General features: G+C 36.4%; 1 protein-coding gene and 1 pseudogene across 1 annotated transcript in view; both read left to right on the top strand.

The window, feature by feature from the left end:
* The window catches only part of LOC124556062 (voltage-dependent calcium channel type A subunit alpha-1), a gene marked incomplete at its 3' end in the record, with an annotated part of 507,834 nt that overhangs the window by 462,652 nt on the left and 26,286 nt on the right, over positions 1 to 18,896 (top strand). The gene's annotated exons all lie outside the window — the stretch shown is intronic.
* Positions 401 to 518, top strand: LOC124557301 (annotated as a pseudogene).

Raw genomic sequence — 18,896 nt, 5'->3', positions numbered from 1 at the left:
TTTGAATTTTTTTTTAAATTTTTAATTCCAGTGAGCTTTACAAGTTGATCTTAGGATTTTGGTAGTGCGAGGAAAGTGCATACCACTATTTTTCCATATCCCTCACATTCTCCATTGCTGTTGAATATAAGCATCAACAAGGAAGAACCAGTGACTAATAACTGGCTGTAACAATTTTTACGGATTTGTAATAGAATGATAATGTAGGGTTAGTCCTATGTAAAGCAGGTGGCAGGCATGAGTTCATTTTTAGGATACTGGGAACATACATTCAGTCTAAGAAGGGCATTTCTTACAAAACACTGTACACCTCATCATAGAATACTGTGCAGTTGTATGGACCATATTGTATATCTAGATTACTTTAATTTTTAATATGAGCTGTTTTAGTATCACATAAGGCAACGGCCTTGCCGCAGTGGATACACCAGTTCCCATGAGATCACCGAAGTTATGCGCTGTCGGGCATGGTCGGCACTTGGATGGGTGACCATCCAGGCCGCCATGTGCTGTTGCCATTTTTCGGGGTTCATTCAGCCTTGTGATGCCAGTTGAGGAGCTACTCAACTGAATAGTAGCGGCTTCAGTCAAGAATACCATCATAACGACCGGGAGAGCGGTGTGCTGACCCCACACCCCTCGTATCTGCATCCTCCACTGAGGATGACACGGCGGTCAGATGGTCCTGGTAGGCCACTCGGGGCCTGAAGACGGAGTGCTTTGGTATCGCATAAATCAAGTAGAAAAAAATAAAATGACCTACCAACTTATAATTTACACTGTACAATGTTCTTCTTATAATATAACTGAAATTAAATGCACCAGAGTATTGTGTAATGTTCTAGTTATAAGAGGAACCTGTCCAGCTTATCGGCAAAATTTTACTTGCTGCATCACAGGATAGTAAAGTACTTTGGTAGTATCCACATTATTCATATAGCCCATAGGGCAATCAACAGCAGGTATCATGGTGTGGATTTGTCATGTATAGATGGAAAATTACATTTGACAACTAAATTAATAATTGTTTTGAGAATACTATTCATGGAAATCCTTGATTAAAACTTGAAGTTTATAAGGTGTAACAACATTTAAAAACCTCACAAAAAATGTGGTTTCAGTGTCACACAGTGTCTGCATCCAGGGTGTTGCTACAAGCCTGCCTCCATGATGGCACACTCCGTCTCAGTGGCTGCTTGTTCAGTGTCGTGTTGTGAGCCAACCGGTCATATGATAATTGCCACAAGGAGCAGAAAGCGAAGCCCAAGGACTCCCACATTGATTTTAGATGCAGCACACATGTTCCCACTGTCCCACCACACATGCTCTCTCCTCTTATTGTCTTAGACACCCATAAACAACAACATCTTAGATTTACTACTAATAAAGAAGGAAAACATGAATTTAGCATTCATAGGAGAACTACATGGACTGATATAGTTATTGATGAATGCACCTTCAATGATACAAGTGAATGTACTCCAATGCAATGCTGTATAGGTTATTAAGATTACCACTCTACCAGCATGAAGCTGAAAGAGAACTGAACATTTTACAGCAAGTGGCAGTGCTTGAATGTATATAAAGATAGGAATGTAATGACAGTTTAAAATAAGATAAAAGAACTAGAACCAAACCAAATAAGTGACAATCATGTGACTGTCAGAAATAACAACAAATAATATATAGCTATGACCTACAACGGAAAGATTTCTAACAAAATCAAGCGAAATTTTCAAAGAAACAACACGCTAAAATTCAGGCTGCATCACAAAGTCTGCAATATCAGGCATATGTTTTGGGACTGAGCCATGCTTAAGGTGAAGTGCAATGAATGTAGTAAACAGGACACAGGACAGAAGGGGAGGGGCCTGAAAAATTAACTCATGATGCACACATACCTGCCAAAGAAAACCATATTTTGGGCACACACGAAAACTTATCACTCTGCCATAATCATTGATCATAATTTGGACACCTTACAGGGATTCTGTAACATCTTCAAACTTGGAATTCACAGTCACAAAAATCAAGATTGAGTGAATTCAATGCCCATTTTTACCTTTCTGAAGAGTTACTAAGTTGGTAATTGGTGCTTATGGATGACCAAGGTGATAGAGGAGATTGTGTGTGGTTGGACAGTGGGAACATGAGTGCTACACCAAAATTGAGTGTGGGAGCCATTGGGCAGGCCTATCTGCCCATGGTAGCACTTAGCAGACAGTTGTTTGGTTCATGGCACAACGGTGAAGGAGTGGCTAGGAGATGGAGTATGCCATGATGGAGACAGGTAAACAACAATACTGTTCATACAGACACCTCACATTCACGTTACATGTTTTGTGATGTTTTTATAATGTTGTTATGCCTTATAAACTGCATGTTTTCTGAGTGAGAATTTCTAGGAATAATATTCTAAAAAGTTATTAATTTAGTTTTCAAATATAATTTTCAATTATATGTCACAAATATACCACAAACCACCTGCTGTGCTTGCCCTGTGGTCTATTTGAACAATGTGGGTGCTAACAAAGCTCTTTATTGTCCTGTGATGTACCAAGTACATTTTGCTAATAAGTTGGACTGGTTCCTCTTGCAACCAATACACTTAGGTATGTTCTTGTGCATTTTATTTCAGATATGGTATAACAGCAATACTGTAAACCACAGATTAGATGTTGGTTGGTGATTTTATTTTTATCTACAGATCTCAGGATGGTTCACGTAAAACCAAAATGGTTCATTTTAAAAATAAAAGCAATCCTGAGGGACAATGAAATCTGTTGTACAGGAAGTGATTGCAGATTTTTCTGAAGACAAAATGTAGATATTTGCTGAGCCCCTCCTACATGTCACTGCTTAGGTACTACAAAATCACCACTATACTAATCATAGCAAGCATTGAAGCATTTACACAATTACTCTTCCTATATTCTATAGAAGGGAATAGGAAGGAACCCTAATATATAACACCTAAAATGAATTACTTCGTTAAGCCCTTGTTATTCAAAATAAACAGACTGAAAAGATCCAATATCATTTGACTACACAATCGGTGATGAGTCACAACTGTAACTAAGAGTACCAAGCACTATCCCTTCCATTACTGCAAAATGTTAAGGGTCATAGGCTGTCAAAAATATTTGAAAACTAGTCAAATGAGGGTTTTGTAAGTGAGGTCTGAAATATAATTCATATAAGGACATCACCTAAAAAACCTTATTTGACAAATTTTCAAATATTGTTGACAGTCTATGGCACACAACATTTTGCAGTAATGGAAGGAATACAGAAAATTCAAAGAAAAGCTGGGTTATTTGTGATGAATTTGTTTAGTCAGCATGGGTGCCATAGAAATGTCAAAAAATCACTACAACAAAGGTGTTGTGCACCACAAAGACTCATACTCTTGACATCTTGAATGTTCACTTTCCAGTATGAGTTAAGAAGCATACAACTGCCTTCAGCATATATTTCACATTATAAGTACAATGGTAAAATCAGACAAGTCAAGAGGGGTACCAGCTATTATTCTTCCAGAATTTCATCTGTGAATAAAATAATGAGGCAAAGGAATTGATCCTCACACACAACGGGCCATTTTTCATAGTCATTATGATGATTGGTACAGTACCAATGTGAATGTACATACATGTTTCTATTGTTAGGAAGTTTAGCAAGTGACCTTTGCACCTGGAACATATGTTTCAAGGGTTTCCAAAATATACATTCCTCAACATTTTTAATATTGTTTATAGTTAAGTAGACATGATACAGGCTTAAATTTTCCAAGTTATAGACATTTGAAAAACCTAACCAAACAATCTTGGTAACATGAATTCTCTAAAAACAAGGAACTACTAATTCATTCTTCTCTCATTATATAGCAAAATCAGTACAAAAACAGTGGCAACAGCTCAGAACACTTTTAGTATTGTTTTTGTTTATGTACAGCAAGTATTGTGTCCTTGACAAACTTGATACAGTCTTTAAAGTTAAACTTAATTCTTCTTTCAGAACTGACCATGAGTGGGAAATGTAGGAGCAGTTATAGAGTAGTGAGGAGGGGGGTTTGTTGCCAATGATGTACAAAATATTTTTTTCCATTGGTGGGAGGGGGGATGTAGTGGGGAGAACATTGCAAAAGCAAAAGAGGCTGTCTCCTGGACCTACAGAGTATGCAGTAGTTCATTATCATTGGGAAGCAGGAAAGGAAAATCTATGCCCTTTAGACACGATTTAAAAAAGCAAGGGAGGAACTGATCAGGATCAGTGGAGATAGAAGGGAGGAGGCTGGTTGGGATTAGGCTGTTTGTAGGAAAATAGGAAGAAAGAGAACATGATCTTATAGTTTTATTATCATCACTAAAACCAATGCCAGGGATAAGTGGAGAAGAGCCTCAGGCAGTAATAGGAGCAGGAAATGTGCAGCATACTTCAACACTTCAACTGATTTCATGAAGCCTAGGAATGTGCAAAGTGTTAGGAAGAAGAAAGTGCTTCTGCTAGGTAGTAACCATGGGGAAGGTGTAAGTCCTCACTTACAGTGTACTAGGCCATCAGAGGGCTAAGTCAGATTATAGAGGACTTAGGATTTTTTCAAAAGGGGACCCTGTAATGATAGTGGGTGGGGTGGGAAACAACTTGGATGGATATGAGGCATATGACATAGGTGATATCCAGGACAAGATAGCTCCCCTGTGTCATGGCACCAAAGTACTCTTCGTCTTGCTGTTCCACCAACATGACTGGCCATGCCTTATTGGAGCTGTCATGCAGATTAATGTTGGATTAGAGATGGCACTGACAACAACCAACTGTGTGTATGTTTATCTGGTGTCTGTCAGGACTATCAATAGAAGGGGTTTCACTAGGCATGGACTACACCTAAACAGGACTAGGAAGGGAAGATTGGTACAGTTGATTCATACAAGTATAGGGGCTGGATCTCAGGTCACAAATGGTCAAATACCTGTTGTCACAGATAGGAGATGTAGGTCCTTTTTTAGGTTCAGAAAATAGGTCCTACATAAAGAGTATATCCAGAAGTTTAAAAAACTCTGAAACAATTGCTCACAAGATAAATTTTAACACAGCAAATTACACACATACTATATGTCATACAGAAAACAAGACCATTGGAAAAAGCAACATCCTTCATCAAAACATGCAACAATAAAAAATAAAATACAGTAATTTGAAGTTGATCTCCAACCTTAAACTGCACTGTAATCTGTGTCACTGAGCACTGGTATAGACACACAAAAGTCCTGTTTGTAGCATCATCACTGTATGACAGGACACACTCTTGCTGTAGGACTACTTCAAAGGGTGGGAGATAATGCTTTTATATCAGAAAAGGAACAGAGTTCAAATAAAGACATCACCATAGTACAGTGAATAAAGACAAACACTTTGAAATATTAGCTATAGAATTAAGAGGGATTGATAACACCAAGGAATTAATCAGCTTGTGTGTGTATTGATCTCATAGTGGTAGTGCAGACACTTTTTAAATAAATTAATCAAAGTTCTAGATAAAATCTTAAGTACAGAAGTCAAAATAATTTTGTTTTCAATAAATTAATCAAAGTTCTATATAAAATCTTAAGTACAGAAGTCAAAATCGTTTTGTTTGGAGACACAAACATCAACACAAATATCATAAATGTAACTAGTAGCAGGCTCATAAAGATCATTCAGAGGTTTAGCATGTCAGTTTATTGCAACAATGGTTCCTACAATGACTGCATCAATAATTGATCACATGGCCACAAATATGCAAAGGGAAAAGTGTGATGTAGCTATAAGAGATATTGGACTATCAGACCATTTCTTCCAAATAATAATATTAAAATTGAGTATGAAAAAAACTCCCTAAACTGCAAGCTTACAAAAGACATCTATCAGAAATCAAAATAAAAGATTTTTCAAAAGAACTAACAATCCAAATCTGAGATTATGTGTATAGAGAAATTAATGCAAATGTAGAAATTCTTTACATTATCAACATTATGATCAATGTCCCACAAAAACAAATTCATAACAGCAGGTACTGAGAAGTCCTCCTGAATGCTTAAGAATCCCACTTTCGTGAAAAAGAGTTGTAATGAGCCAGAGTTCTTGAATTTATATCATAGGTAAAAAATATTGATAGGAAGGTGCTAATAGCTGCAAAAAGGTCATTTAATGACAAAATAATACAATGTACAAAGAATAAAAGCAAAGCAGTCTGAGATGTCATGGAAAAAGAACCAAGAAGAGACAAACAGAGGCATAATAACATGCTGATAAGGGAGAGGGGTATAGTCATAAATGATATACACCATCTAGCGAACTATTTGAATGGGTGTTTTTCAGATATTGCAGAGAAGTTACAGCAAAAATTCCCAAAAACAAGTGTAACAACTTTAAATAATTATGCACTAAGTACAATGATGTTGCTACCAACCACACAGAATGAAGTCAGTAACACTGTAAAAAAAGTAAAAAATAAAAAGTCAGGATGTTTAGATGAAGTACCAGTGTGTGTACTGAAACAATGCATAGAGAGTATGCAAGCTCCCTTTACAAACATAATAAACAAATCCTTCACATCAGGGAAATTTCTAGAGTACTTAAAACAGACAAGAGTTGTACATTTGCTAAATATAGGTAATAAAGAAGACGTATAAAATTACTGGCCCATATCCCTGCTGTCCCCATTCACAAAAATAATAGAATCTATTATGAAAGAAAGATTAATGAGTTACTTGAATAAATACAATCTTTTAAGTGAATCACAGTTTGGTTTCTGAAGTGGTAGAAGTTCGGAATCAGCCATAGCAGAATTCACAAAAGTGATAATTGATGCTCTTGACAAAGATGAGTGTGTCACAGACATATTTTTAGATCTTTCTAATGCTTCTGATACTGTTGACTATAAGATTCTACTAAACAAGACAGAGGCTTTGGTTAATAGGAGGAGTGGCTAAAGACTGGTTCTGATCATAGCTAGCAGATAGGGTACAAAGAGCAGAGATAACGCATACCTCTAATGAGTATGAAGTTTTAGTAAAACACTTATCAGAGCCAAAAATGCGTTAATATAGGAGTTCCTCAGGGTAGCATTTTAGGACCAATACTGTCCCTGATATACATCAATAACCTTCCCAATACAGAAAATATTCTCTTTGTTGATGACAGTAATATTATTGTCACTGAGAAAACAAGATAACTCTTTGCAGAGAAAGCAAATGAAACCTTCAAGGAAATTGACAATTGATCAATATGAAATAAAGTAACATGGAACATAAAGAAAACAAATGCAATGAATTACAGTTTGAAGAGGGAAAATGACACTATTAAATTAAATGTAGATGGCATCTCTGTAAACAGAGGAAATAATGCAAAATTTCTGGCAGTGAATATTTATTCTCAGTTGAAGTGGTGTGAATGCAGAAAGGTACTTGCAAACAGAATGTCGTCAACATGTTATGCCATTAGAGTCTGGTCATTGGTGTGTAATGGCCAGTGTTTTTTAGTTACAGACTATCCATATGTACACTCAATTCCTAGCTATGGCATTCTTTTCTGGGGATCATATGAACAAAATATGAATACAAACTACAGGAAAGGTTCATAAGAATAATAACAAAAAATAGTAGTCGAGCTCATTATGAAGATCTGTTCGAAACAATGTGGATAGTAACTGCACTGTCTGAACACAGTTACCACACAGTTGTATACATCAAAAATAACATTAGTAATTACTGCAGAAACAGCTCTGTCTATGGTTTTGGAACAATATGTAGACTGAACTTACAGTTACCAAGAAAGGATAAACATAAAACTCAAAGCAACATTTTCTACCAAGGAATAAAACTGTACAATAAATTACCAAAGGAGATTAAAAATTGCTAAAGCAATCTTATTTAAAATGGCACTTAAAAATACATGTAACACAAACATTCTGTACATTGAAGGATCATTTATATAACACATTGTGGGGGTTTGGTAAAAAATGTAACACAAATAAAAACAATAATAATAAAACATTTAACAATCCACATAATACTTTCATACTAAATTTTTCCCTTCTTTTTTTCCTTTTCTGGTAAAATGTACAACCAAATCTATGCAATGTATAATAATAACACCTTATCCTCTTAGCTCAGCATCTCATTCATAATGGAGAGATGTTGACTCTGTTTTCCAGGCTACCAGCTGGGAAGTTGAGGTGCACAAAATGGTCCTGAATCAGTTGATAGTATGTGTAATGTTATGAAACAATGAGTGTGTAGTGACTATGAGTGAGAAATGAATGAACAGTGTAGTATTAGTCTTTTACATTATTAAATAACTCATTTGTAAAACAGTGTTCTACACTAGGGTTAAACTGAATGATGTAGCACTGTTTTTAAACAGTGGGGGCTCTAGTCTTCATTCAGCCATCCTGATTTAGGTTTTCTGTGGTTTATCTAAATTATTTCAGGCAAATGCTGGGCTGGTTCCTACTATAAGGCCACAGCAGACTACCTGTACCATCCTTGTCATTCTAAACCCATAAGACTGTAACTGTGAATTACTTTATTTTTGTTGTTTTTAAATTGTATTACCAAGACATCCAGTGTCCTTGTAAAAGAGATCTATGTATAAATAAAAGTACAACTACTACACTACTATAGCTTCAGTAATAAAGCATTTGCTTAATTTGGCACTATACAGTTTTCTGGACTTAGTGGTTACTACTGAGGACAGTTGAAATTCAAAGTTACTGAGATTGACACTGATAATCAGTGATTCCCAACAGGACAACACCTCCAGTTTGTTGCTGCAAAATATGTTGTACAGTGGCATTCCACACAAATCATTTAACAAATACACAGCCTTTGCTCTAGTGCATGTGCAAGTGAAAGTATGTATCAGAAAGAACTTGTTGCCAATCTTCATGAGATTAAGTGTGTTCTTGTGCTTATTATTATCTAAGACACTTATAGTTCAATGGAAAGGGAATATTCCCAAAAGGAATGCGTTCAGGAAGCTTTCTGTACAGCAAACATAGTCATGAAAGCATTCCAGTGGTATCACTCCTCAGTTTTGTCAAATAAGACAATTCACTGTTGAATTATACTCAGTCACATCATTCCCCTCCTCCTTCCACATGTACATACAACCATGACATACTGACCTGCAGCATCATCAATGAAAAAGAATGAAAGTCATCTGGCACATAGGATAACTGATTATTCATACTCAAACTCTTTAACCTGCTTATGTGGCAAAGTAGGATATAGTGTAGTGGATATAGGGTGTAGTGACTTCAGAGAGTTTACACTGCATTTATTACTATTTAGTGCTTTAAGAACACCCTAGATGTAAGCCAAATATGACTAGTCAGAAGACAGCATGGAACAGAGGCATGTGCACTGATTTTATATTTCCATTAATTTGCATGTCCCATCCTATTAAGCATGTCCTGTAAATATCATTCTATCTGTATGATTTGTGTGTGGTACTTAAGTTGTCACAAAACATATAATTAAGCCACTACCTTGTCAGAGAATTAAACATTTTGTGTGACTTATGCCAACTATTTGGACAACCAACAGATACTAAAATATGGGTTGCAATATGGGTTGTTTTCTTTAACAAAACCTGTGTAATTCTTTAAGTAATTTTGGTGTCTTGTAAAAACAATGAATGCTCTCCAGCTGACTTATAAACTTCCATAGTTCTTTGTGGAAACCTGTATTAGCTACTATTATACAGCCATTGTTAGACCACCTTAGCAAAAACAAGCATTTTTATAGAGGTCAGTAAAGGCAACGACTAAAAGTGCTGTATTATGAAAAGACAAAAAGAAGGATCCAATAAACATTACATTTTACTTACTGAAAGAGTGGTTTGAAATTCGAGCTCTGTGCCACATTGCGGAAATGAAATTTTAGGTTGAGATGTTATAAGGTAATATTTTTGGTTTACTTGCAGTGTTAAATGTAAATGATAGGTCAAGATTTCACTGTCTTTCTCCATTGTCATTATCAAGAGCTGAATGTTTGTAATTCATACTATTGTGATATGTTCTATGTAACATGTAGACAAATTACATCATGATGATCTCATGCGAAGGGTAATGAACTTAGGTATTACGACCAGAGATTATGGTAATACTGGCAGTGGAGGGGTACTTAAATATAAATCATGTGATCAGCTTGGCTGCTCAGTATATCCCAAGTTGATACACATTAACTTATATAAATGTGTTACATGAAAAAATAGGTTGCAAATAGAGAATGAGACATTAAGTTAGCTCTCTGAGAAATGACAGCATGTAACAAAGGGGAAGTCCAGGATGAAATAACACAACGAATATTAGGATAGCTTGTTGCTCACCACTTAAAGGAGATGGTAAACAGTAGACACACACACACACACACACACACACATACACACAGTGTTCCTACATGCAAAATGCACATACAGACGGCCACTGTCCTCTCTGGACACACTGGTGGGTAGCAGTCTCAGTTGATATGGATAGTGGGAGTACAGAAGAAATGTGTGGGAGGAGGGGAAGAGTTGGTAGGATTAGGGTGAGAGGGAAGATGCTGTAGTGCTGCATGAGGAAGTTTGCATGGACACAGCAGGGACAGGCTGGTGGGATTCTAGGTGCAGCATGAGGAGATCTGTGCTGGGGGCTAAAGGGAGAGGAGAGAAACAGAGAAGGGAATGTACTGATTTACTGATTAGCTGGGGGAGGGGAGGGGGGGGGGATAGAAGGCATGCATGAGACTAGAGTTGGAGCAGGGAAGAGGTTAGAGGGGATAGAGGTCAAATAGTTATTCAACCTATCTTATGACCAACATGAAAGATATGCTACACCTAGTAAAAGACAGTTTTGGTCTCAGGATTGCTAGAATTTATAATATTTCTTGTGAGTGTGGAAGCTATTGTATCAGTTGATCCACACATTGATTTTCAGGATCTTGTGCAGTACTCTGATACTAAACTCAATATCAAAATCATGATAAATTATTGGTTTATAGCACAGCCTCACAAACATATATAGAATTTATTTAATGAATTAAGTATCTTCTCCCACATATCAGCTCATTGGGATTCTTCTATGAAGGAAGCTGTTGTGATGATCATATTGTGCAGCAACTGTAACCATGGCAGTGACTACATCCTTCTTGGTGCATGGATGTGGGTGCCTGATGATGAGAAGCTACACAGGAACGCTGAATTTCTTATTATCCTATGATATTAATAGTAATATTAGCATTCCCTCATTGAAAAACATAAACTCTGTTTGCAGGCCCCAGTGGGCCCATAAGTACTGACCAACTGCTGTGTCATCCTCTGCCAATGGCATCACTGGATGTGGTACAGAAGGGCACGGGGTCAGCACACGGCTCTCCAGGCCGTTGTCAGTTTTCATGATCTGGAGACAATACTACCCATTCAAGTAGCTCCTCAGTTGTCACCACAAGACTGAGTGCACCTTCTTTCAGCCTTATCACCAAGGAAAAATCCCTGGGAGTACTGGGAATCGACCCAGGTCCTATGCACTGCAGTCAGCCGTGCTGACCACTTGGCAGTGGAGGTGGACATTCTCTCACTGTAGACATTGGTAAGGCCGCTGGTAACATTTGTAAATTTATTGATGCTTAATGTTATCTCAAGGTGATAATTTGTCCAACTGCTCCATATAAAATACCATGTCATCAGTTATGACAGTTAAAATAAAGATTCATGTGTGGATTGCTGCGTAGTATGAGAAGTCATTTCAGATTGCACAATGCCAGCAACAAATATTAGAACCAGTGTCACACTCATTGTCTGAGATAGGACCATCAAGAACTATTTGCTGGAAGCTGGTCCCTGAACAAAAGTGTTTCCCACCAGGTCTTCTCTTACTCCTCATCACATTGCTGCAATCCTCCAGTATTGTAGTGAAAGATATAACTGCTGAGATGGCTGGAGCAGTTTGTGCTTCATCATCAGTAGTCAATGTAACCATAGAAGCAGCCAGGCACCAATAAGTATCAGTGTGCATAACACATTGATGTACATGACCTTAGGTATCATAGGAACCATAGCGTGCAATAACTATACATATCTTGCATTTGTTGAAAGAGTATAGAACAATTCATCTAGCAACCCATTACATTCATACAATCAAGGCTTTCACAACTGCATGTCTTAGCTGCTGGTGAATAGTCCAAGTTGTATGGTCGCAGCCCACAAAACTTTTTTGATCCTGACTTTTCACCCAGAGCTGCCTTGGAAATCCTCAGAGATGCTCTCAGTTCTACTGAACTGAATGATTCAAAGATAAAATTTATGTACTGAAGTGACATTTGTCATATATGAGACTTATCTAATGATTCTAGAGAGCTACTATCCATATGCCTGGGATTCTACTTTTGTGTTAAAATTATCCCTATGTTTATGTGTTTTATGGGTTCTTTATCTATCCATGGATAATAATTCTTCATTGAGGACAAAATTTTGATTTCAGAAAACTTCATTTCTTGATTTCCTGACTAAAGAGCATGCTCTGTTACAGCTGATTTTTCTACTCTACACAGTTGGCAATGAATTTTGTGTTCCTTCAGATGTGTATTTACATTTATCATTGTATTTCCAGTGTAGACCTTACCACATGTACATGGAATGTGGTATACCTCACGTGGTTGGTTGGTTGGTTTGGGGAAGGAGACCAGACAGTGTGGTCATCGGTCTCATCGGATTAGGGAAGGATGGGGAAGGAAGTCGGCCGTGCCCTTTCAGAGGAACCATCCCGGCATTGGCCTGGAGTGATTTAGGGAAATCACGGAAAACCTAAATGAGGATGGCCGGACACGGGATTGAACCGTCGTCCTCCCGAATGCGAGTCCAGTGTCTAACCACCGCGCCACCTCGCTCGGTATACCTCACATGCTGACAGAAGGGTGTTTATCTTTTGCAGATCTGAGGGCTTGATATATTTTCTTTGTTGGTTTGTCCATCTTTCATAACTGTGCTGTAGGTGGGATGTTAAACCTTAATCTTCCTTCTTTCCTTTGTTGGTCTAAATAACTGTCTGATTTTCCATTTTTATGTCCTCTCCATCAGTGCTCTCAAGTGGAGTCTGATGTTATGTTTGCCTAAAATCTTCATGATCATATGAGTTAATTTTTTAACATAATTTAGAGAAACTGTGTTTTTTTATCATGTGTTTTATCCTTACCCTTTGTCCTAGTTTTATATGGTATTAGGACTATATTTACTTATTTTCCTGAATAGCCATTTTTCTTGGAAACCTGCTTCATATGTTAGAATTCATCATGCATGTGTTCTGATGTGCAAATTCTTTTGGCTTTCTTGACAAGACTGTTGATGATATTCATCTTTTATTGTGGATGGTGATTGGAGTTATTAAAATGTCTATCAGTATGCATGACTTCCTGAAAAACTGTATTTTCTAACTTTCCATTGATTTGCCTCATGACCAAAATATCCAAGAAGGATATTCAGTTGTCATTTTCCATTTCTGTGCCACAATGGATTTTTGGATTTATGTATCAAAAGAAATCTACAAAATGTTTTTTAACATATGAACAAATCACACATGTAGCATCCACCAATAAAAATAAACTATTTCAGAACCCTGCCGGTTACCCATTGTGACACCATCAATGAGTATGATATATAAGGCAGGCTGTTGAGGAAAATGACAGTTCAGGAAATCGAAGTAAAGAGAATCCTACAACCAAATGACAATAGATCAAAGAACAAGGATAAGACACAATGATGGGACAACACAGTTTCTCTTTATTTTATTAAAAAATTAACTGATCTGAAAAGGAAGATTTTACAAAACCATAACATGTGATGGATTTTGTGAGGAGGGATGAACAAAGGAACAACACATCATCTGATAAGCAGCCTCAGCAATGTTGGATGCTAGGATAATATGGAGACTGTCAAAGTGCTGGGCTTCATAATTGACAGAAAATTATCAGTGAATGAAAATAGTGTATTTTGCACTATTTTGACCACATTAATTATAACCTGTTGTTATGGGACACACTACAGGTTGCAAGGATGTGTTAATGCTATAAAAGTAAAATCTGTCAGGATCATCACATCAAGCAAAACACTGGAGCATTGCAGGCCTGTAGTAACCAGGTTAAGAGTAGTTACCATGCCAAGGGGTATTCAGCCTGAGGCAAGAATTATGACACCTGCAACAAGAGAAATAAAATGGTCACTCTAGAAATGTTCAGGACACTGCCCTGAGAAATTCAATGTCTTCTGCCAGCATTATTCAGAAGGAAAATTGCACAGGACTTGAAACAGCACCTCTTATACACTGTTGGAGGCTTTTTCAATAGTGACTCAAGTGATTGGACAAAATGATATTGTTTTTCATCTGTTTTATGTATCCTTGTTATAGACAATTTTTTATATTGTATATGATAAATTGGTGTAAATAACTTTCTTAATATGTAATATGTATAAATAAGTAAGGCAATTTTGGTACAGTTTGTCCAATCATAACTAGTAAAAAAAAACAGATCTAGTAATAAAACTATAGTAAGTGCTCTGTAGTCAGGAATTCATGAAGTGAACTTTTCCAAAATCAAAATTTTATTGAAAATGATGAATAATTATCCACGGATACCTACAGAGGCCATCAAAATATACATACATAGGGATAGTTTTAACTGAGAAGGAGAAACCATAAAAGTTGGTGATATATGGCTCCACAGAATTAATAGATAACTTTTATCTTTGCCAAACAACAGTTCAGTAGTCAAGTTTTATCACTGACAAGGATTATCTCCATTAATCATGTGTAAACTTCTACCATGCTGCTTTCTTAAACTATTTACATGTCTCTGTCTGACACCTGACCCACCAGTCAGCAAGACTGCAACCAAAAGTACCTGTCAAGATGTCCAGCGTGGTTCAGGCTAGAACATCACAAACGAAAAAGCTTCACGGACCATGACCCTTCAACCTGGAAAATTCATCAGCTGCTAACCCATTATGTTGCTATTACTATGTCAATTGGTTTTGCTGTTCTGCAGCACAGTGCCCAGACACATACTTCTAACACTGTCAAACATATTCATGAAAATGTTTACCTACTTCCATGAGAGGTGCATACAGAGGACTTGTGTAGATATGTAGGTACACTGTTCAATTATCCATGCATTGTGATAATATATGAAAGAATGAGGGAAAAGCTGACATCTGACACCTGTATGACTGTCTCAGTGTGTATTTTTGGAACTAAATTGTATCTAGAGGAGGTTTTACAAGACATTTAAATTGTTTGTACAATCCATATAATATGGGAATAAAACTAAGTTTGTGTGGGACAGCTGCTTCAGGGTGTTCATTATTCATTTTCCTCTACTGTTCACTGTAGTATGTATAACATATTATTAAAAATAGTCCTCAGAACACCTATTTGACAGACAAATCTCAGCTACTGATGAATCTATTGACAGTAGTAGTTTAATGAAAAACATATGTGAAAATATTATTGTTAGTTTTGTACAATTCTTAATATATGTGTGATAACTAATTTGCAACTTTTGACAAATCTGATTCATTCACTTCATCATGCTTGCATGTAAATTTCTGAAAAGTTATAATAGTAACTGTTTCTAATAACTAAAAAAGAACACACACACACACACACGGAGGTCAATTCTTGCGTGTATAGTTTAATGTGCAGCACCCTGTATAATGAGTGAGGGAACTCAATGAGTCTCAGATCAAATATCTGTGCTAGATTTACAGCCACTGGTCTTCCATGCTGGTCAATTTGAGTATAGTTTTTAAAGAATTTTCTGACTTTAAGCAAAATATGGGCTATCCCTTCGAAGCTGCTCCTCTGTTTTAATTAAAAAATACTTGCAGTAATTTAGCTGTCTGAAATTCTCAGACTTTGGACTTGCTGGTCCTGTCAGCCAATGATGACAAACTTTCACCAGAGGTACGCAAACCAGATCATTAAAGTTCTTGAATTGTGAGCCTACTGATGCAAGTCCTATCTATCTCTTCTACAATGGTGGCTGGTTATCATGTGCTAATGTGCTACAGCACACTGTAAATATTGCACTAGAATTATGTCATTTCTCTTTGAACACAAGTTGGAATTTCTCTAATTTATGCCATTTCTCTTTGAATGCATGCTGCTATGCAAATAAAATGGACAAAAACATGTTTTGTGGCACTCTCTCCACAATAACTAGAAACCCATGTAGAGTGCTGAATTGCTGGTTAGCTGTGCTACAATCAACTCAGGGAAGGGACATAGTTGTCTGTTTATGATTGTGGATGCTCTGTTGTGACTACATCACTTTTGGCACTGTAAGTGCTCTGTTGCTTACAGCACCATGTCAGTATTTTTCTTTGAGAGTGTTTGTAACATATTGTGTAAGTGCAGAGCATGAGAGATTCTTGAGGAACAATTGACGTAATGGCACCATGGCAGAGTGGTCATGCACAGTGATTGTAGTTCACTGGCTTGGGTTCAATTCTTGCTGCTACCATAGGTTTTTTTTTTAAAACAATTATGGTATTAAATGATCAGTTATAAAATTTAAATATATTTAAACAGTTCCATTTATATACATAAAATTAATATATTCAATTTAGTTACAATTATTGTCCTTGTTAGTCAAAATGCTATTGACTGTGGCATAAAATCAAGTATCTGAGAAAATTTAGTGTAGATGAATTGCTAAAGAGGCCGTTTTCCAGCAGATCATTGAAGGGGAAAATGAGATTTAAAGAGTTAGATAGATCTACTCCAAATGTAAATCTAATAACAGTAGGGTGTGGGAATTTGGCTCAAGCTATGTGAGAAGAAGCAGGTAGATGCCACTTTCAAGTTCTTAGAATATTTCACCTGGTGTGCCATAGTAAAAGCTAGGAAAGGGTCAAATGTTCTGTACAGATTGGTGCATAGGGTGTGAGGGATTTTCGAGCAGAAGTTTATGCATTCACTGAGTAGCGCAGTGTTCAAGTGCACCAAAGGTAGTTTGTTGGCTTTGTTTTGACTCCTGTTGCTATCATAACTTTTTTTTCATTTTTTTTTGTTCCTCACACTGTTAAAAGATTAATTATAAAACTGAAATATATTTAAACTAGTCAGTTTGTTTATTTGAAATTAATATATTCAGTTTACTTATGAATACTATGCTTGTAAGTCAAAAGGCTATAGCACACCACATTGTAGTGCATTGTTAAAATTTTGCACATGCTGCCACTGGTCTCCTCTCTCCTATAATTCTGTTTGTAGTCCCCACCAAAATACTAGCAGTAAAATGATGAGGTTAGATGAAGTTAACACTGATTTAATGACCACTGAATTTATTAGATTTTAATCATAAGTAATATGTCCCTACATATCTGTTACTGCTTGTTCCAAGACAGCCATCGACTAAACACTGCTTGGTTTTAGTTTACCTTGCTGTTCAGTATTTTATGGTCATTCTTGAATTAAATGCCATTTCCTGACTAATGAAGAACAAACAGTTCTGCAAATTATGGAGTTTTTCTGAGCTATTAAAAATCCTTTGCATGTGCAATTCACACTGCATGGCTACTCAGACTGACTCACTCTGCCATCTAAGATCTGCAGTCACCAAAACCATCCCTGTCCATGTAATGGGACTTCCCAGTCAGTGATGCTACCTCACTGGGCCGAAAATGCATAAGGGTAGATTCAATCCATCAGGGACAGCATTGATATCTGTACCTTTACACTCACACACAAACAGTTACACTACATATACACTAAGAAAGACTTACATCATTCACAGTCAGATGACACACGCTATTTTTCTCCCTTAAGAAAATTGATGTTCACAGCAACAAGAAATGCACCCAGCCACAGAACTACAATTAAAAAAATAATTTACAAATCAGGGATGAGTGATTGCCCATCATTAGCTGACCAAACCAGAGATGAGACAAACACTGCAGAAAGTGAAGAACATGAATAATGGAGCATTGCTCTCAATTAAACTCAGTAATCTGACTATATAACATCTATACATTTCCTAGTTCTTTGGTGAAAGAAGGAAGTTTGTGGTTTACAATCATTGATGACTTAGTTCATTGGTGGTTATTTGATTTTGTTTCAACTTGAGATTAATCTGTTTTTCAGATGATAAATTTTTCTTTATTTTGACAATTAAAAAATATATTTCCTATCATAACAAAAATAGTTGTTGTGTAAAATTCTGATTTTTTTATAAAAATAAGTGTTTCATATAGTCAGAAAATATACCAAACCTAAATCTCCAAATGATGAATGTGTTAAGTAGTAAACAAAGTGCCTGGTAGTAATGTCCTGTGATGGATCAGAACAATTTAGAGACCCATCACTATAATTAATTAGTTTGCCTCAAGTGTAATACCCACTTTATTCACACATGATTCCAGAAAACTTTCAGACTGAGTAGCCCCTCCAGAGTTTTGCTAAAAGATCAGCCAGGCCATACTCAATGAGTACATAGAAGTTTGTGCATTTAAAACAAGTTTTCTCAGCTAGTACCTGTTATACGAAAAACACAGTTACAATTAAATAAGCTGAAGATAATGATTTCAGCTGAACAGTCAAAGCTAGGCAAACTTTAAATTCCTATCTATATCTGGTTACATTCAGTGCAAATTTTCTGAAATGTTTACTGGGTAGACTTTGACTATTAAATTAAAGTAATGTAATGCCATTAATTTGTTAAGGTAATAAACTGTAAAGTAGAAAAAGCATAGCAATAAGACTTTCAGCATATGGCACTGTAAAGTGCAGTGCTATTAATAATGAAATCTAAGTTTTTACTACTGTACATATAATATGAATGAACTTTATTCTAACAAGCACTGTAGATCAGTAAGTGTGA

This window comes from Schistocerca americana, chromosome X (genome assembly GCF_021461395.2).
Source record: "Schistocerca americana isolate TAMUIC-IGC-003095 chromosome X, iqSchAmer2.1, whole genome shotgun sequence".
NCBI lineage: Eukaryota > Metazoa > Arthropoda > Insecta > Orthoptera > Acrididae > Schistocerca > Schistocerca americana.
This window is presented reverse-complemented; position numbering and strand designations above follow the sequence as displayed.